Source organism: Dendrobates tinctorius, unplaced genomic scaffold, assembly GCF_039654945.1.
Source record: "Dendrobates tinctorius isolate UK_male_01 unplaced genomic scaffold, ASM3965494v1 ptg000049l, whole genome shotgun sequence".
NCBI lineage: Eukaryota > Metazoa > Chordata > Amphibia > Anura > Dendrobatidae > Dendrobates > Dendrobates tinctorius.
Window position 1 is genome coordinate 10,636,247 of NW_027361717.1, and position 20,884 is coordinate 10,657,130.

General features: G+C 49.6%; 1 protein-coding gene across 1 annotated transcript in view; it reads left to right on the plus strand.

The window, feature by feature from the left end:
* The first annotated feature begins 947 nt into the window (after window positions 1-947).
* NCK1 (NCK adaptor protein 1) overlaps window positions 948-20,884 on the plus strand; it is a 139,796-nt gene continuing 119,859 nt past the window's right edge. The window contains exon 1 of the mRNA XM_073576504.1: window positions 948-1,187. The gene's annotated coding sequence lies outside the window, so the exon portion shown is untranslated. The remainder of the gene's footprint in view (window positions 1,188-20,884) is intronic.

The following is a 20,884-nucleotide window of genomic DNA, read 5'->3' on the forward strand; positions in this document are numbered from 1 at the left end:
GGCGGTGTGGTGTGTTGAGGGTTAACATGTGCGTGTGTGTGTGGTGACGTCACCGGTTACAACTGGACGGAAGTTGTTACAACCGGAAGCTGGTTAGGGCATTTATTATTATAGATTATTGTTTAGTCAGTGTTTGTAGTTTTCAGTTAATGATCTGCTCGTGCTCCGGGGCGGCCCGTGTAACAGCTCCAGCAGGCGCACTATGGTGCATCCTGAGCACTACTGCGCCATTCATTCTTATGGGAGCACCAGAGGTAGCGGAGGGCTGCGCTTGCCTGCTCTTCCTACATCGTATGACAATGAATGGTGACAGAGGCGCGTATGTGCGACCATCGCTCCAGTCACACGGGGTTCTGACTACCTCATGGGTAGTGGAGAACTTCAAAACTTAGCAATACCACTTTAAGAGGGAGGTGTGGAGGGGTAACCTCCTTGCTGACAGACTCCCTTTAAACAGTTATGGCACATTGTGTGCATATGAAATCCCCCTTTAATTCAGGAGTCTGAGCTAATGGGGCATTCTGTTTCACGCTCATCCTCCGCTCCTCTCCTCCCTTTATCTAGCACGCGCCCTCCGCAGCCAGTGACTGGAAGAGCTGTTCTTTTATTTGTCAGGCACGATATGACGTCATGTCGGTTACAGGATGCACACACCGTCTGCCACCAGAATAGCATGCAATCATGACGTCACACGTCCTCCTGCACAGCGCAGACATTAGCACTGTGAGGACCGTAGTGCCAGCGTGCAGCACATTCCTGAGCATGCGCACGTTAATAGTTGACGTCATCCAATCATTCATCCTTCATGCGGGATACGGTTCCAAGAGGCGTGGCCTTGCGTACTTGACGTCACCAGTAAGTGATGATTGACGTGCCATACATCTGCCCTAGGTGACTGCTGCGCTAGCCACGCCCAGTAACTCTTTCTCTGCTCCCGCATTTCTCACTTCAGTACACGGGGCCTGAGAATTTGTACCTTAGAGGGGGCGGAAGAGGGGGAAGTATGTAGGCGTGGCCAACCGGGAGGCGGGATTGTTTGCGTAGTCGGGGCGTGGTTTTGTAGGCGGGGTCGGGCCGGTTCCGCTGTCTGTGGTCGGTGGAGGTCTGTATTGCGGCGGTGACGGTGCGGCCTGGTAGCGGGACACTCAGGAGCCGAATCACTGGTGTGCGGGTACCGCAGGATACAGGTGAGAGTGTCCGTCTGCTGCTGTGTGTGCAGCGTGCGGTGCTGGAGGCTGAGTGTGAGGCCTGGGAGCTGCCAGCGTCACAGACAGTGGTACCTATGGAAAGTGTGTGCACAGCTCTGCAGCATTGTGTATATTGTGTGTAGCCATGCACTGTGGGGTCCTCACTATGCACAATGGGGGATCTTGCTTGTATGCCTGTTTACCCTTCACCCATAGACTCCCATACTGGGTTCTCACTGTTCTTCGTTTTTGGACCCCCACGTCCCCTGGCTGAGACCCCTGCCCCCCCCCCCCTGTGCCCCCTGGCTGAGATGCCCCCCCCCCTGCGCCCCCTGGCTGAGATGCCCCCCCCCTGCGCCCCCTGGCTGAGATGCCCCCCCCCCTGCGCCCCCTGGCTGAGATGCCCCCCCCCCTGCGCCCCCTGGCTGAGATGCCCCCCCCCCTGCGCCCCCTGGCTGAGATGCCCCCCCCCTGCGCCCCCTGGCTGAGATGCCCCCCCCCCTGCGCCCCCTGGCTGAGATGCCCCCCCTCTGCGCCCCCTGGCTGAGATGCCCCCCCCCTGCGCCCCCTGGCTGAGATGCCCCCCCCCTGCGCCCCCTGGCTGAGACGCCCCCCCCCTGCGCCCCCTGGCTGAGACGCCCCCCCCCTGCGCCCCCTGGCTGAGACGCCCCCTGGCTGAGACGCCCCCCCCCCCCTGCGCCCCCTGGCTGAGACGCCCCCCCCCCCCCCTGCGCCCCCTGGCTGAGACGCCCCCCCCCCCTGCGCCCCCTGGCTGAGACGCCCCCCCCCCCCTGCGCCCCCTGGCTGAGACGCCCCCCCCCCTGCGCCCCCTGGCTGAGACGCCCCCTGGCTGAGACGCCCCCCCCCCCTGCGCCCCCTGGCTGAGACGCCCCCCCCCCCTGCGCCCCCTGGCTGAGACGCCCCCCCCCCCCTGCGCCCCCTGGCTGAGACGCCCCCCCCCCCCCTGCGCCCCCTGGCTGAGACGCCCCCCCCCCCTGCGCCCCCTGGCTGAGACGCCCCCCCCCCCCCTGCGCCCCCTGGCTGAGACGCCCCCCCCCCCCTGCGCCCCCTGGCTGAGACGCCCCCCCCCTGCGCCCCCTGGCTGAGACGCCCCCCCCCCTGCGCCCCCTGGCTGAGACGCCCCCCCCCCTGCGCCCCCTGGCTGAGACGCCCCCCCCCCCCCCTGCGCCCCCTGGCTGAGACGCCCCCCCCCCTGCGCCCCCTGGCTGAGACGCCCCCCCCCCTGCGCCCCCTGGCTGAGACGCCCCCCCCCCCTGCGCCCCCTGGCTGAGACGCCCCCCCCCCCTGCGCCCCCTGGCTGAGACGCCCCCCCCCCCTGCGCCCCCTGGCTGAGACGCCCCCCCCCCTGCGCCCCCTGGCTGAGACGCCCCCCCCCCTGCGCCCCCTGGCTGAGACGCCCCCCCCCGCGCCCCCTGGCTGAGACGCCCCCCTCCCTGCGCCCCCTGGCTGAGACGCCCCCCCCCTGCGCCCCCTGGCTGAGACGCCCCCCCCCCCCCTGCGCCCCCTGGCTGAGACGCCCCCCCCCCTGCGCCCCCTGGCTGAGACGCCCCCCCCCCCCTGCGCCCCCTGGCTGAGACCCCCCCTGCGCCCCCTGGCTGAGACCCCCCCCGCCCCCTGGCTGAGACCCCCCCCGCCCCCTGGCTGAGACCCCCCCCGCCCCCTGGCTGAGACCCCCCCCGCCCCCTGGCTGAGACCCCCCCCGCCCCCTGGCTGAGACCCCCCCCGCCCCCTGGCTGAGACCCCCCTGGCTGAGACCCCCCCCGCCCCCTGGCTGAGACCCCCCCCGCCCCCTGGCTGAGACCCCCCCCGCCCCCTGGCTGAGACCCCCCCCGCCCCCTGGCTGAGCCCCCCCCCGCCCCCTGGCTGAGCCCCCCCCCGCCCCCTGGCTGAGACCCCCCCCCCGCCCCCTGGCTGAGACCCCCCCCGCCCCCTGGCTGAGACCCCCCCCGCCCCCTGGCTGAGACCCCCCCCGCCCCCTGGCTGAGACCCCCCCCGCCCCCTGGCTGAGACCCCCCCCGCCCCCTGGCTGAGACCCCCCCCGCCCCCTGGCTGAGACCCCCCCCGCCCCCTGGCTGAGACCCCCCCCGCCCCCTGGCTGAGACCCCCCCCGCCCCCTGGCTGAGACCCCCCCCCGCCCCCTGGCTGAGACCCCCCCCCCGCCCCCTGGCTGAGACCCCCCCCGCCCCCTGGCTGAGACCCCCCCCCCGCCCCCTGGCTGAGACCCCCCCCCCCGCCCCCTGGCTGAGACCCCCCCCCCGCCCCCTGGCTGAGACCCCCCCCCGCCCCCTGGCTGAGACCCCCCCCCGCCCCCTGGCTGAGACCCCCCCCCGCCCCCTGGCTGAGACCCCCCCCCGCCCCCTGGCTGAGACCCCCCCCGCCCCCTGGCTGAGACCCCCCCGCCCCCTGGCTGAGACCCCCCCTGGCTGACCCCCGCCCCCTGCGTCCCCTGGCTGACCCCCGCCCCCTGCGTCCCCTGGCTGACCCCCGCCCCCTGCGTCCCCTGGCTGACCCCCGCCCCCTGCGTCCCCTGGCTGACCCCCGCCCCCTGCGTCCCCTGGCTGACCCCCGCCCCCTGCGTCCCCTGGCTGACCCCCGCCCCCTGCGTCCCCTGGCTGACCCCCGCCCCCTGCGTCCCCTGGCTGACCCCCGCCCCCTGCGTCCCCTGGCTGACCCCCGCCCCCGCCCCCTCCCGTCCCCTGGCTGACCCCTCCCGTCCCCTGGCTGACCCCTCCCGTCCCCTGGCTGACCCCTCCCGTCCCCTGGCTGACCCCTCCCGTCCCCTGGCTGACCCCTCCCGTCCCCTGGCTGACCCCTCCCGTCCCCTGGCTGACCCGCCCCCTGGCTGACCCGCCCCCCCTGGCTGACCCCCCCCACCCCCTGCGTCCCCTGGCTGACCCCCCCCACCCCCTGCGTCCCCTGGCTGACCCCCCCCACCCCCTGCGTCCCCTGGCTGACCCCCCCCACCCCCTGCGTCCCCTGGCTGACCCCCCCCACCCCCTGCGTCCCCTGGCTGACCCCCCCACCCCCTGCGTCCCCTGGCTGACCCCCCCACCCCCTGCGTCCCCTGGCTGAGACACCCCCCCTGCGTCCCCTGGCTGAGACCCCCCCCCGCATCCCCTGTTGACAAGCCATGTCCACCCCCCCGGCCTGGCTACCGGCAGATCTGGCTTGTGGCCCGTCATAGTTGTGGTTCCACTTTCTTACTCGTCTTTCTAACCCCTTATGATGTTTCCCAAGGATTTTATTAAATTTTAAGAAATAAATGAGGGGAAGAGGAGGGAGGGGAATAACCTCTTATGTTGTGACCGCCGTAATCTCTTGTGAGGGGGGTGCGTGCGCTGCCATGTCTCGTCTGCCTCTGACTGTCCTCGTTCTTTTCAGCAGATGACGGGCACTGGGCGATCTGTCCCGTTTCCCGTGGGGTATATTTTCGGGTGGTACCTCACTATCATTAGCTGGAAATGCACCTGTGGGTAAAGGTAGAAGTGGTAGGAATGCCTAAAAGAAGGTCTTGGGCGCTGTTCACATCAGTGGATGAAATCCTGTTTTTCGGATCCTAATATAGATCAGAATGTTGGAATTAGTGGCGGGGACGGATCTGTCGCATGACGGACCCCTCCAGCGTCGTGTGCACCCTCTATTCTTATAATGGCACTTAAAATGCCGGACTCTACGGCGGAGCCTCCCAGCGCGCACTGGACGCCTCGGCATTATTTTACTTTAATGCATTTATTTTGATCTAACGATCAATTTTGCAAGTGGCTTTCATTTGTCTTCTGTGTTGCACTGTCTACTGCTGGCAGCTGAATAAGTGAACGGAGACTCTGTCAGTGAGTTTATTCCTTCTTCTGAGCATCTCTAAGCTGATTTATGATCAGAAATTCTTAGCTCAACTCTCATGTGGCCCAAAATCATCTGAGGGGCTCAGAAAAAGACTAGAGTTAAGATGGTTTTACATAAGTAAAACAAGGTCCTGACACGGATAGGAATACTCTGCCGCCAGGTCTCCTGACCAGAGCTGAAGGCCTCATATATACCTGGGGCATTTAACTCCTGGCAGCGGGAGACTGCGATCCAAGCATGGTCCATGTTTCACAGATGTGTGAAACTGGCTGTATGAACTCCCAACTCTGAGCTCACTGAGAGATTGTCAGATAACTCATTCTGCAGCCAGCATTAGAAGGTGCGACACTTGAAAGCAAATAGGGCAAACAAAGTTACCAGCATGAAATGTGTCAGGGTGTGTGCACACGTTGCGGATTTGGCCCTGCGGATCCGCAGCAGTTTTCCATGCCGTGTACAGTACCATATAACCCTATGGAAAACCAAATCCGCTGTGCACATGCTGCGAAAAATTCCGTGCAGATTTGATGCGGTTTATTTTCCGCAGCATGTCAATTCTTTGTGTGGATTCCGCAGCGTTTTTACACCTTTTCCATTATAGGATTCCGCAGGTTTAAAAACGCAGGTGGAATCCGAACAAAATCTGCAGGTAAAACGCAGGTCATTTTACCTGCGGATTCAGCCAAATCGGCGTGGAAAAATCCGCAACCAAATCCGCAACGTGTGCACATACCCTAACTGCTCAGGGTCGGCAGCCATAGAGTACTGAAGTTGCCCTTGGACCAACGTCCTGTGAATCATTTTGTTCAACTCTATGAACAACCCCTTTAAATGTCCCATTCAGCTCCACTACATGTGCGGTGCTCTGAGCTGGTTTTGCTCAGTCCTGCTTACATTACTGAGGCCAGATGTAGTCATGTTGTTAGCATAGTTCGCATTGTTACATGGATGTTATCTGTTTACACAGCACTGACCCAGGTCTGTTCGTCTCGCGCTCACCGGTTCTGTACGTCGCGGCCCGCGCGCTCGCCGTGTTCACAAGTCCTTACACACGTTCTCAATGGTAGAGGAGAGCAGAGACCTCCCCGGGGACAGGAAACCGCTCACAGCCTCAAATATCTTTATTTTTTTTTTTTTTACAACTTGGTTCAAGTGTTCTTCCCATCAGAGCCTTTCATTCAATAGGAACAACTCCGTCCATTTCTGACCTCTGGAGGTGGACACAGCTGAGTTATATTTCTCCTTTGTAGAGGAAAGGTCGCACTCAACAGGATAAAATGTGACACATTTATTGACATATAATTACATGTCAGGTCAGAGTGGAAAAACAAGAGTGCTCACAAGCTGACAACGGCCGTTTCGCTTTGCTCTAGCGCTTCCACGGGTCAGCTGAGTTACATTTCTGTGACTCCCATAGAGGTGAGTAGGGGATACAAGCGGGGGGGGGGGGGGGGTAGCTGCTTAGTTATTCCCTTCTAAGCCATGACAGGCTGAGGTGTGAACGTCTGGTGGCCATCTAGGTCACATCCATAGGGCTCGTCACTGATATTGGATTCACAGCGCTGAGCTGCAGTACCGGGAACGGCCACTACATGGCGTCGTGCTGAGTTTCGGACTCGCACTGATTTGGTGTTGCTGGTTTTCAATATCACATTACCGGACAACCCCCTTTAAGGCTGTGTGCCCACGTAAGCGTGTTTTTCGCATTTTTTAAGCGTTTTTACCAGCAAAAACGCTTAAAAATCGCTTAAAAGAAGCATCCCATTCATTTTAATGCATTCTGCACTTTTTGTGCATATTGAGCCTTTTTTTTCCGCGAAAAAAACCGCATTGCGGGAAAAATCGCAGCATGCTCATTAATTTTGCGGAAAAGTCCGCATTTTTAGCTATTTTCTATGAGACTGGGGTCGCGCGGAAAAAAACGCATAAAAAATGCACGTTTTCTGGGAAGGAGTCCAGTTTTCATGCAGAAATTTTCTGCATACGTGGGCACATAGCCTAAAGCAGGGGTGGGGAATCAAAATACAGCTCCCTGCCCAAGAATGCGGTCCCTGAGAATCTGCTTGGGGGCCTGATAAAAGGTCATCGAGGGCCGTAAATGGCCCTGGGGCCTGAAGTTCCCCACCCCTGGCCTAAAGGAACCTGTCAGGCGATTCATGCTGCCTAAACCATGGGGGACATGAATGAGAGCCTGGGTGCACAATTACTCACCCCCAGGACTCATTCTCCCCATTTCCGGTCTGCCACAGTATGTCATGTTGATGGCACACCTCATCAGTGTAGTCAGTCGCGGAGCGGCGTGTGGCGTTTACCTTGACCCAGCCACTGAGCTCAGTGATTGCCTGTGTGCTTTCAGCTTGATGTCGCCGCTCTGGACCCGGCGAGGGAGAGTAACTGTTCTATTGTTATTTTAATGCATCTGGGGTCCATTAAGGTAACGGTCAGCTATAGGAAGAATGTTCGGCCACGTCTCCGGATTCCCCCATACACATAAGCCCCGGGCTTGGCCTTCCTGTGGTCTCTTTAGGGAGAGCCGAGTGAGCTGATGGTAGAATCATCTGGACCTGACTTGTCTGCTCGCAGAAAAAAAGAAGCAGGGGAATAAATTCCAACCTCCCGATCCTCATCTGTCAGGGGTGAGTCAGTAGCCCCCTATACACATTGGATGGTGGTCTGATCGGGCGAAATTTGGAGGTTTTGGCTGCTATTTGTCTGTGTGGAGGAGGTTCAGTTTTGTGTTGTACAAGCTGTAATGGGGCTGTCCCTGAGATGCACGGAGCCCTCCTGCTCATCCACAAGCCTTTGATTTCATGCAGAGACAGTTACTTTAATGCAGAAATCAGAGGAAACAAAATCTCCAGCTTTCTTCGATGCAGTAATATATCACATGGTAAAGCATCATACAAGGAAGCCGGGGACTGAGCTGTGAAGTATATCTGCCACAAATCTTTTTGTTGCGCGTCTAGAAGCCGCAGCATAGTTTTTTGTGTTGGACCATGTATGCGGCTATGCGTCCAGTTGTGAATATATTCCTACATTTCCAGGAGGGATAGCAGAGGAATGATAGAACAGTAAAACAAAATAAAATACAGTGCAGACTGTATGGCTGCAGGAATCGTCCTGCTCAGGGGAAAAAGACAAGGTTCAGGTCTCATTAACACGAGCACAGCTCTGGAGATCTCCTCTCCAGACACTGAACATTGAATGAGTCCAAAGGCTTCACCTTTACCTTCTGAACCAGACCCTGGGGTGGAGATATGGTGAACAGCCTTCCACCCACTCCTCAGCTGTCCACGAAAACCCAGCCCTTTCCAGGTTCATGTCACTGAGGCTAACGTCCTGAGTGACACATCTCCCTTCCAGTATTTTACCAATGACCTTCACGCAGTTTCCAGAGGGTGAAAAAAAAAAAATGGCCAAATTCTGGACCACCTGTTTTTAAATGCTCATGTGAGCCCAGTAAAATAGACAAAGAACATCCTTTCCTCCACTCCAGGACCGGTGCCATTCCTGTGATGTTGAAGCTGGGTTTCTTGGCAATCACTTGACATTCCTATGTATGGCTCCATTGATGGGCTGCAGCCTCCACAGTTCCATCCAGGGCTGTGGAGTCGGAGTCGGTGCTCATTTTGGTGGAGTTGGAGTCGGTATAAAATGGACCGACTCCTAAAATATATAATAAATTGGGTACAGTAGTTCAATGCAGAATGTGCTGAATATTTTTTCATAGCAATTTGGGAAAGTTATGAAATGTCCTATAAGTGGCTGTTCTATTCCTGATCTAAGGCTACATTCACACACAGCGTTTTTGCTGCGTTTTTTGAGGATACGTTTTTCAGCTGCAAAAGCAGATCAGATTTTTAAAAAACCGCATCACCTGAAAGGTTTTTGAGCTCATAGATAATGTTTTCAATAGCAAAAGCAGATTAGAAATCTGCTCTATCCATTTATCCATATCTGTCTATCCATATCTTATCTGTACCAAAAAGAATGAAAGCCGGGTAGCACACAGACTAAGGGTACCGTTACACCTAGCGATGCACCAGCGATCCCGACTAGCGATATGACGCGGTCAGGATCGCTGGTGCATCGCTAGGTGGTCGCTAGTGAGCTGCCACACAGGCAGATCTCACCAGCGACATCGCTGGGGTTGGGGGTCGCTACTTACCTGTCAGACGCGGCGATCCTGCGTCCTCCCGCCCGGCTCCACGCGTCGCTCGTCGGCGCCACATGAAGCGCCGCAGGAAGTGACCGACGAGGAATGGTCCAGGAGCTTCTGGCGCGATCAGCGATAACCAGCGGGGGAGCCGGTCGGAGGTAAGTATCACATGCAGCGATATCGCTAGCAAAATCGCTGCAACGTCACAAAATCGGTGACTTTACAGCGATATTGCTAGCGATATCGCAATGTGTAACGGGGGCTTAACACTTCCTGCCAGGCAAAGGAGGAGGAAAGAGCGTCTCAAACATCATTAACGATATTTTGTAAGTGACAAAGTTACTGTAACAATGACAGCAGATATGTCTAAAAGACGGCTCCTCCAGCTTGTTGTGAAGGACGGTGTACCAGTATCACTATTTGCACGACCAGCTTTTACAGCTCTTAATGGAGAAATGGCCGCAAACTTGGTGTTTCTCTGGAAAGAGAAAGTATTAGAAAATTAGTGATTGAAGCCCTTAACCAAAAGGAAGATCTTAAAAAGAATCTCAAGAAACACTTGAAATGGATGCCTGCACATGTCATAGAGTGAACTATTTTGCCATCAATGTTCGATATGTTTGTGACAACAAAAAAATTGTTACCAACACGCAGCCAGTAAAAGATACTAAAGCTCATCACAGCAGCCAGTTTCTCCAGGCCTTAGTGGAAAAACTTCTGCAAGATTACAAACTCAAAAAAGAACAGGTTCTTGCTATTGTAACGGACAATGCTTCAAACATAAGTACAATTACACTGATGAATGAGAGTAATGAACAACAGCTAGAGGAACATCTAGGATTCAGTATGTTTGAGATGGAAGGCCACAGTGCTGTTCATGTAACTAAGGAGCAAACAGATATTACTACAGAAGAACAGCAAAATTATACTGTAGAAATAGATGGTCTTGTTGAAGCTGCTTCAAAACACTTTCCTAATCATCACATGCTCTGTGTTGTGCACAAGCTGCAACTGGCAATGAGAGAGTCTGCAAGAGGGACATGCTGGAAATCTGATTGGAAAAGTGAGGAAATTGGTTATTGCCGCCAGAACCCCTAAAATTGATTCCATCTTGAAGAGACGTGCTGGGAAAGGGCAATTGTTGATCAAGCCACTCGGTGGGGCCGCACTTATTTAATGATTGAGCGATTGCTTGAACTAAAACCGTTTCTTATAGATATGGCGAACCCTCAGGTAACCCTAAATGAAGGTCAATGGACACAGGTGGCTGAATTGAAGGAATTGCTTAATCACCCATTTACCGTGACTAAAAAATTACAAGCTAAGGATTTAACTCCTGGCATTTTCATGAGGGAGTGGAAGAACTTGCTATTTTGCTGTTTAATCGCAGATGGCATTTCGGCTTCAATGAAACGGAGAGAGACACAGCTATTGGAAAATAACATTTTTCTGGCAGCTGTTTATGTGGACCCAAGTCATCGTATATTGCTTGATGATCAACAGCTTACTAAAGGAAAAGAAGCTCTGACTGAGGTAGCAGTTAGGATGAGTGGCCTACAGGAGGACTGCCAGGCGCAAGAGGACTTGGGTCCTGACAGTACTACTGCTGCCATATCTTCATCCTCATCAGATGAGGAGTTTGATTTTGACAAGTATTTGGATGACATGGAGCAGGCAAAAAGTTGCCACAAAGAAAAAGACTTCACTCCGTCTCCTATAGCAGCAGATTGACCATATTTCAGCAAAATGTTTCACTTGCTCCCAAAGAAATAGAAAAATTCAACCATTCATTAAAACTGACTGTGCATGAGGCAATTCCTTTATACCCGGAAATTGTTAGAGATGTTCCCATGTGGTTACGGCTTTGCCTCCAACCCAAGTTAGTGTAGAGAGACTGTTCTCTGGCCTTAAAATTATTAGGTCAGATTTGAGGTCATCTATGAAGGAGGATCTGATGGAGGCAATTCTATTTCTTAGAACAAATTCATAGACTGCACAAATGTTATTTAGTATGTTTTTGTTGAAAACTGTTTTTTGCCACTTATAGTTTATTACATAGTGTTATATATATACATATATATACACACACTATATATATATATATATATATATATATATATATATATATATATATATATATATATATATCTATATATATATATATATATCTATATCTATCTCAAAGTATGGAAGTATGGAACTTGCTAATATAGTTCACTGTCATAGCTGCCTCTTCCTGAAGGTAGCCGAGCGGTCCTGGGTCTATTTCCAGCTTATACTCAAACATGTCTTGTATCATGGCTGATTCATAGACAAAGAAGGGGTCTGGCTTAGCTATAGAAATGAGCCAGTGTGAAAGCCCCCATTCATACACACCATTAGTGATGTCCTGACACTGAAAATGCATCTTTGGTGTGATGTACAAACCAGAAATGGAGCTGACGTGACTGAGGCTAATGGCGCAAGATCAGGGCAGATGACAGCACACAATGTGCTTTTTCATGTGGTAACATGACGGACACCATGGGACTGTCATGTAACTTATCAACGCAACCGTCAATGTAGTTGCTCTCTCATCACAGAGCAATGGAAATAGACAATGCAAATTTGAAGCTTAATGTAATTTTTGTAGATTTCCCTCAGTGGAATTCATCCCGGTGTCTACAGCCTAGGGTACAAGTTTTGAGACTGTCACAAAGTTTGCTGCTTCAGTGGATCTTTTAGTTGGATGTTTTTCTGGTTACCAAAGTGCGATTATAAACATTTCATAAGTTTTTAAGCTTTTTGCATAAACTTGATGTATTTAACAATGAGACGCAGTATTTCCTGTGTTGATCCTTATTCTTCCAGACTTCTGCTCTTCGTCCTGGCAGCTGGGTGTCTGCTTCTGGGCCAAACCCTGACTCATGACTGCCGATTCTGGTCTAATCAGTGATTGAGTGTATCACCATTTCTGTGTTTTTCTTTGTCCAACCCTTTTTTGAGAATTGAACACAGGTTGTCAATGGTATTGAGATCTGGTGACTTTCCTTGCCATAGACCCAAAATTTCACAGGTTTGTTCACCGAGCCACACATTAGATAGCTGGCACCCGAACACTGCTTTGGCCAATTCTTTGGCTGACAGTCATCATGGCCAACTCTTCCATACCCACGAACACTTGTCCAGCCGAGTGCTTCTGTTTTTTCTCCTCGAGAACGATATGATGAGCCATCTGAATTATATCTCCGATTATTCGACCGGCTGCCGCATACACTTTAGATTGTTGGCTGAACCTGCTGATATTGTTGGGTTTGGCGACATTAGTCTGTGTGTGGGGACCTTTTACTTACAACTTTTCCTTGTCTCATGGTCTCCATCACGCCGGAAAAAGCATTGTTCTTCACCAGAATACTGCTGGATCGTTGGGAGAACTTGCCCTTGGAGGATGTTTAGATGCCATTCTTTGATCTTGGCAGTATTCTTTAGCAAAATAACCAATTCCATGGATGAAAATGAATGTTCTCAGAAATCTTGACTGTTGGAATAACACAGGACTCAGAGTAGCCATCACCTCTTCTTTTTAGGACAATCATTATAACAAATGTCCCAAACAGTCTGAAGGGGCTTCATCGGAGAAAATAACCTTACCACAGTGCTCTGCAGTCCAATCCCTGTATTTCCTGCAGAATGTCAGTATCTTTTTTTTTTTTTTTTTTTTTGGAGAAAATTGGACCAAATACTGACACATTTATTTGGGAAACGCCTCCACAGTATGATGATTTTTTTTTTCTTTTGATTTGTATGATGTTGGGTCAAAGTAATAGCCGCAGCTCTGACTCCCTCTTGATTACTTATACATTCAAAGGCGGGGCAGTGACGCCAGGGCTCACATCCCGTAACAACCTCATGTGAGTCCCAGGAATGCGAATGCCGACACCGCCAGAACGGCAGTGGAATGGGAGGTGAGTATATGTGTTTTTATTTTAATGGGTCTAACCATGGGAAATGAGAAGGGGTTGTCCAAGTAGTGGACAAACCCTTTAATACCCCACCCGGGTTTACTTATCTGATTCGCCCCGATCCCTAGATCTCCCATAGTTATAGTTTACACCTGAGTGTTCTCCAGAAGAGATCTTACTGTGGTAAATCCAACCTGTATATTTCAAGGATCTCCAAACTAATCTCAGGTTGTCCATTGGATTCCTTTTGTGAATTTACCACTCACCCACACCAAAATTGGGGCAACTGTAATTCCCCAAAACTCATAGGCACTGATTACTTTGGTGGATTTTTAAAGGACTATTCTTTTTTTTTTTTTTTTTATTTTAGTGACCCCCTCTGTTACCAATGTATGCAGTAAAATACTTTCCGGTCGCTGTCTTCTGCCGTTTGCAGCGCTACTCTTTACCTCTTCTACCTCATGTGACCACAACTCTTTCTTGCTCTCACAGTGGCCTGTTAGTGGCCATTATAACAGATATGGGCAGATAAAATCTATGCTCCTAATGAGAGAGCCCATTAGTGGTTTTGTGGCTGGTGTATGTTTAGTTACAGCCTCCTTTTATCGTCGATGTGCTATCCCGATTTCAGCATCACTGCATATTATAGGTGATGTATTACATAGTATTTTCTATAGCCTTTGTGGGGGATGGTGTTTTTTTTGCATGTAATAGCTGATATCTATTACTGCCAGGATAATATGCTATACATTTAATGCATGGTGTGTGCTTTGTGTCTATATTTTATACATTGCCGCTAGAAGTGATTATATCAGATCATGATACGGCAGTTTATGCAATTCCGATTGAGAAATTGGGCCTTTATATTGCACCTTATTAGATGTGTTTTCAGGTTTTTGTGCTTACATGTTATAGGTTTTATGGATTGTACATCAATAAAGATTTAGTTTTTTGGTGCGTTCATCAGTATTGTATTTGTTTGTCTTCTTGGTGTCGTTTACCATTGATATGACCACTTCATGCGCCATCATGTATAGGCCGTGGGCCCATTTTCTATGTCCGTGTGCCGTCGGTGATTTTCATGGGTCCAAAGACTTGTATGGATGATCTTGGTCTGTGGTGACTACATGATTTTATTTTGCAGACATGGTCCACAAAAACAGAAAAAGAGACTTATGAACAGCAGCATAGGCTATAATGGGTAGGTGTTCCAGCCCTGAAAAATGGTTGTCTAAAACTGAGGCGTCTTCTACGGTGCGATCAGATCCACACATAATGTCTGCATGGACTGCAATGACATGATCGGAGTTCAAAGGATTTTTTTTTTCTGAAAGTGTCCGTCTGTTTTTTTATGCATATAGGAAAGAAAAAGTGTATTTTCTGCGCTGCTGATGCGTAGGGGATAAGGTCCAGGATATGTATTAATTGCGTTTTTGTTTTTTTTTATTATTGACGCATTTCGAAGTACACTCTTCTTCCTCAGGATATGACCTGCTGAGTCCCGTTATTAGGGGGTTACTGGTGTAACCCCCGACTGTACTGCAGAAAATGGTGTGAACAGAGCCTTAGTTCTTGCGGAGCGTATGTGTAGAGTAATAATATTTCAGAGGATAATTCATGGAGTATTACAGGACCAGAATTGTGGATGAGATGTCTCCTCAATCTCACCATGCCTTGTAAAATGAATGGCGCCTTGTGTTTGGGCTTGTGCAATATTGATCACTACTGGTATGCGGCAAACAGCTAATATTTTCTTACTGGTGTTCGGTTTTCTGTAAGATGGAGCCAGGGATCTGCCAGCTGTTTATCCTTGTTTCTCTACTGTATAGGACGACTGAAAATTCGTCGGGCAGATATCTGATGTCTTGGGACCTCTTCACTCTGAAAGTTGGTCTCGAGCCGGGGTCTATACAAAGAAGGCGCGACAATCATCCAGATAACGTAACCGCTATGAATGGACTTTTCTCAGTGGATCACTTTGGTACAAGATCCCTCGTTGTTGGTTTTCCGGTCTTCGTGTTTCCTGCTCAGGGGGGTGTGAGAACTTTACTCCTCATAGTGCTGGGATTACACAGCTGTACAGCGCTCCCTGGCCGCACGCTCTTGGCAAACACTGAAAACCATGTGAAATTGTGAGGAATTTAGTAGCACTGAGCCGACAGGCCGTCCTTGAGCGCATCCTGGGCACGTACGTCCATTGCTCAGCGTCTTGGGAACCTTGCTATTATTTAACCCCCAGGCGCTTTAATGACGGGATTGCATATTGTGGCAAGTTATGGATTGTTAATTCTTGCTGTGCTGTAACAATGTTGGTATAAGGAATGATACAAGGAAGGTTTGACTTGTTACATGGAGGACCGTGTCGTTTTCTGAAAAGATTGTGTAGGATTAAAGTAGAGATGAGCGGTTGTCCCATCGCCGCATCCCACCTGAGATGGGATGCCCCTTTTGACCCTGGGCTGTCTATATTACTGCTGTATCACTCCAACAATACTACAACAGGGTCTGTGAAGACTAGTGGGGCAGCGGGGAGCGCCTACATTTAGGTAGTTTACAAGAGGACATTGGGGGTATTGGGCCTGATTCATATATCCGTCCGTGTTTCGGACCACGATGCATGGACTGGCGGCCGTCTCCTGACCTAATGTCGGCAGTCTCGTATATGCCTATGAGGCAGAGGCATTTGAGTCAGGAGATTTTGGGTCGGTTCTTACAGCGTTATCCACTTTCACGTATTTGTGGATCCAGCATTACTGCAGGACCAGTCTGCTGATCTATGGAGTTAGGAAGACACTTAGGGGCTTTATGCACAAAACGATGGAAGTGTTTTAATAAAGTCCATTACTTAAGATGCTTCTTATTTGTAGCAATAAAAAAAAACTGTTTCGGAGATGGATATTCCCTTCAATTTTATTAGGCCGGGATCACACATGCTAGAAACTCGGACGAGTCTCGCATGTTAATACCCGCCACTGCCGCCGACACTCGGGAGCGGAGCTTGCAGCTGCATAGAAATACATGCGGCCGCACGCTCCGCTCCCAGTGCCAGGTTTTAAGGTGTGAGACTCGCATGTGTGATTCCGGCCTTAAGGGGGCTTTACACATAGCGATATCGCTGAAGCGTCACCGATTTTGTGACGCAGCAGCGATATTGCTAGCGATATCGCTATGTGTGATACTTACCTCCGACCGGCTCCCCTGCTGTCTATTGCTGATCGCGCGAGATCGGCCTGGTCCATTTCTCGTCGGCTGCTTCCTGCTGGCGCTGACGAGCAACGCGTGGACGCGGGTGGGAGGACTTTATCATCGCCTATCTGAAAGGTAAGTAACGACCGCCGCTACATCGCTGGTGAGATCTGCCTGTGTGGCAGCTAACTAGCGACCATTTAGCGATGCACCAGCGATCCTGACCGGGTCATATCATGGTCGGGATCGCTGGTGCATCGCTAAATGTAAAGGGGGCTTTACTGTGACAATATTTGATTATTACTGATAATTGCCACTTGTGTAAAGCTGGCCTGTACACAGAGTAAATTAGGGTACACCCTCCGATGTCGGTGGATCCGATGACTGATGTGCTTGATGGGCCTCCTCCTTTCTGTCGCCAACAAATGATGTAAGTAGTGTGTCTCAACGTGACTCCCTTTTCATAAGGAGGCTTATCTCGTGAAGACTATTAGAAAATGCTGAAGATCGTTCTATCCCCTCTCTTATTTCGTAAGCTTTTCACCTTTAGGGTTTTTTGCCACTGACCCTATAGACTGTGGAATTTACACTGCGGAATCTGAATCGGCAAAAACCTTTGTGGACTTTTCAGAAATTGTTGGCGCCGAAGTTTGCAAATAATATTTTGAGAAATCTTTTATACAATTATACAAAGTGAACTTTGTTCTTTTTTTTTCCAGCCCTTATCTACATGCATGTCACTTGACAAATGGTAAGGTTTTTAATATTAGAGTTAGGACTGTCCCAATTACGGTCACCATGAAGTGGTAGGATGACTTTTGCATTTTTGATCAAAAAATAAGTTGCCTACGTACCATATATTTTCATGCACTCTGCTGTTTATTACTCAATCATTGTTTCTGGTCAGTGGCCAGTGTGTACTTGTGCTTACACGCTGCATGCACACCAGTTTATATCCCAGTTAATACCTTTTTTTTTTTTCTATGGAAAGAGTATAGTAAGCTGCTACCAGAATGATCCAATCTAATCTGTTGGGGGACATTCGGAGGCGCCCGTACATATTAGATGACTATTAATGTGTAATGGGGAAGGCCTTAAATCCTCGTGTTAACTTAGACTTTGAAGTATTGTTTCTATAGAAAGATGCAGAACAAAATCCTACAACTATATAAATGAGAACTGTAGGGACTTGTGTTATAACTTGATGGCGTGTAGCCAAGAATCTGTGACTATAGGAGAGCGGCTGTGTGTCCCAGGCGGAGGCCTCTTTTGCTTCTTTCCAGCTGACTTTTGTCAGCATTTTTATTTTTGCTCTTGGGAAATGTGGGATCTGATCACTTTTCCAGTGGGGGTTGTTCAGTTTAATCCAATGGAAAAATCTTAAAGGTGCAGGACATCATCGCCTGTCAAAAGAAAGAGGTTTTCAGTGGATAACATCTGCTTTTCATTCATCCTACTGGTTGTCTTCTGACTGTGCTCTGTACATGGGAAATAAGTCTGTTCATCATCCACCTCTTATATATGTCATGTTAGGCAATTTGTTGGTATTACAGCATGTAGAATCCAACTCGAGCGTACATGTGTGGATCTAGCGTGTCCTACAATGCACCGTAGATGTCATTGGTTTCCCCTAAACTGAAGATTTGGTAACCTTTTATAGTATTTCTGCCCATATCAACATTATTGAGAAGCTGAAAGGGTTGCCCTAAATTGCCTACAGAAAACATGACTCTATTCAGTCCTTCAGTAAAGTAGTTATCTGCTTTATAAAGTTCCTACCTTTTCGAAAAGTTTCTTACAATTTGTGACCACCTTATAGTTATGGCATCTCAATAAGGACACCCAACGATCAGCCTTAATCTGTGCTGATCTTGGCAGTAACGCCCTGATTCTTGAGCAGTTTCTGCCAATGCTGCAAAATTGTGTGTATCATACGTAGAGACAGATTTGTCAATCAGCTGGAGCAATGTGAAGAAGTCGGCTGGGGGTGACTGTACTAGTCAGGTCTATCCCGATCTTCAAACTATGTTTTCAATTTAACACTTCGGGAAAAAAGCATGCCCTTACAGCAGTTGTGTGGTTTGGGCAGCATGAGTCAAGGGTCATCGAGTTTCGTTTAAAAATAATCTACAGCACATTTTCCTTTGTAGAGCTTGCACATGGTACACTATAGTGCAGGCTGCTCAATCCTGTCCGGCAGCTCTTTCTGCTTCAGGAGAGATCAGGGAGTGATAATAGAGCAGTGATGAGCAGCCTGCATTGTGTTGTAAGCACGCCGACTTTCTGGCATTTGTCCAGACCTGATCTCGTGCTGTCAGGTTGCACATTGTGATAAAGCATACCTATCATTTTATTTTAATTTTGTAATACACGTGATTACTACATTAAATACAATGTACTTGTGCTGATTTCTTACTTACTAGCAGCTCGTAGTTCCCCTTTCCTTACTCTTTGCAAAAGTTAAAAACCATCAGTTTTCACAAAAAATATATTTAATGTAGATCGGTAAATCGGGAGATGATGAGGGGGTGATGACGCAGATCGGTGGGGGTGCAGTCGTTTATCAGACTTGCACTGATCGAAAGTATAGGTCATCAATATAAAAGTAGTAGACTAGTAAATAGTAATGTGCACTATTACTACATTCATTGTGTAGGGCGTCTAATGGTGCTATTTGGGCCCTGTATACACCGATCACCTTCTGTTACTCTTGCTGACTATAGCACTATATATAGATAGATATACAGCTCTGGCACAAATTAAGAGACCACTGCACAGTTTTATAAAAATCCCTTCTCTACAGGTCTGACAGCCATTCCATTCCAGTGTCAGTTGAATTCCAACTAGAGTACACCTCATTTTGCTTAATGTGCTTCTGATTAGGTGATCACCTGAACCAAATGTTATTTAACGAAAGAAAGTATAAAAAGCCCTCCTGTGGTGTTCACAATCCTCTTGCAATAGGACAAGCTGGATGGCAAAACAAGTGCTAGTAATATCCCAAAAGTATTAGTAATGAAGTAATATCCCAAAAGTATTAGTAATGAAAAAATAACTTTTATCCATGCCAAAGAAGTTGAAAAGAAAAGTCTTGAGTGAGGAAAAGAAGGGCTCAATTCTGGCTTTACTAGCAGAGGGATACAGTGAGCGTCACGTTGCCTCCATCCTTAAGATTTCTAAGACGGCAGTCCATTACAACAAGGTCAAGCTGCTGACATTGGGGACAACAAAGCTACAGACCGGCAGAGGGCAAAAACAACTCTCCACTGACCGGGTTTGACCGTCATCTTATTCGAATGTCACTCAGCAACTGCAAGATGACATCAAGTGACCTAAAAAAGGAATGGCAAATGGCAGCTGGGGTGAAGTGCATAGCAAGAACAGTTCATAACACGCTCCTACAGGCAGGACTCAAGTCGTGTAAAGCTAGAAAAAAGCCTTTCATCAATGAGAAGCCAACAAGAGCCTGGCTGAAGATTGCCAAAGACCATAAGGATTGGACCATAGAGGACTGGAGTAAGGTAATCTTCTCTGATGAGTCTAATTTTCAGCTTTGCCCAACACCTGGTCATCTAATGGTTAGACGGAGACCTGGAGAGGCTTACAAGTCACAGTGTCTTGCACCCAGTGTGAAATTTAGTGGAGGATCTGTGATGATCTGGGGATGCTTCAGCAAGTCTCGAATTGGACAGGTTAATCTTTTCCAAGGACGCATGAATCAAGCCGCTTACAAGGTTATCCTGGAAAAACAGTTGATTCATTCTGCTCAGGCAATGTTCCCCAACTCTGAGGACTGGATTTTCCAGCAGGACAATGCGCCATGCCACACAGCTAGGTCAATCAATGTGTGGATGAAGGACTACCACATCAAATCCCTGTCATGGCCAGCCCAAACTCCAGACCTGAACCCCATTGAAAACCTCTGGAATGTAATCAAGAGGAAGATGGATAGTCACAAGCCATCACACAAAGAAGAACTGCTAAAATTTTTGTACCAGGAGTGGGATAAGGTCACCCAAAAGCAGTGTGAAAGACTGGTGGAAAGCATGCCAAGACAGATGAAAGCTGTGATTAAAAATCATGGTTATTCCACAAAATATTCATTTCTGAACTCTTCCTGAGTTAAAACATTAGTATTGTTGTTTCTAAATGAGTATGAACTTGTTTTCTTAGCATTATTTGAGGTCTGTAAGCACTGCATTTTTTTGTTATTTTGACCATTTCTCATTTTCTGAAAATAAAAGCAAAATTTAGTGCTTGGAAATTCAAAGACATGTTGTCAGTAGTTTATAGAATAAAAGAACAATTTACGTTTTACTCAAATATATCCATACAGAGAAAAATCAGACAAACTGAAAACTTTGCAGTGCTCTCTTTAATTTTTGCCAGAGCTATATATACATAAAAATAAACACATACGTATGCATACACCGGTAACTGCTTTACAGGCCAAAAGTATCCACAGGTCTCAAATATATATATTATAAAACATTGCTTAAAAGCATAAGAACTGTTTCCAAAGAGTGGCCAAGGTGCTTTTTGGTTGA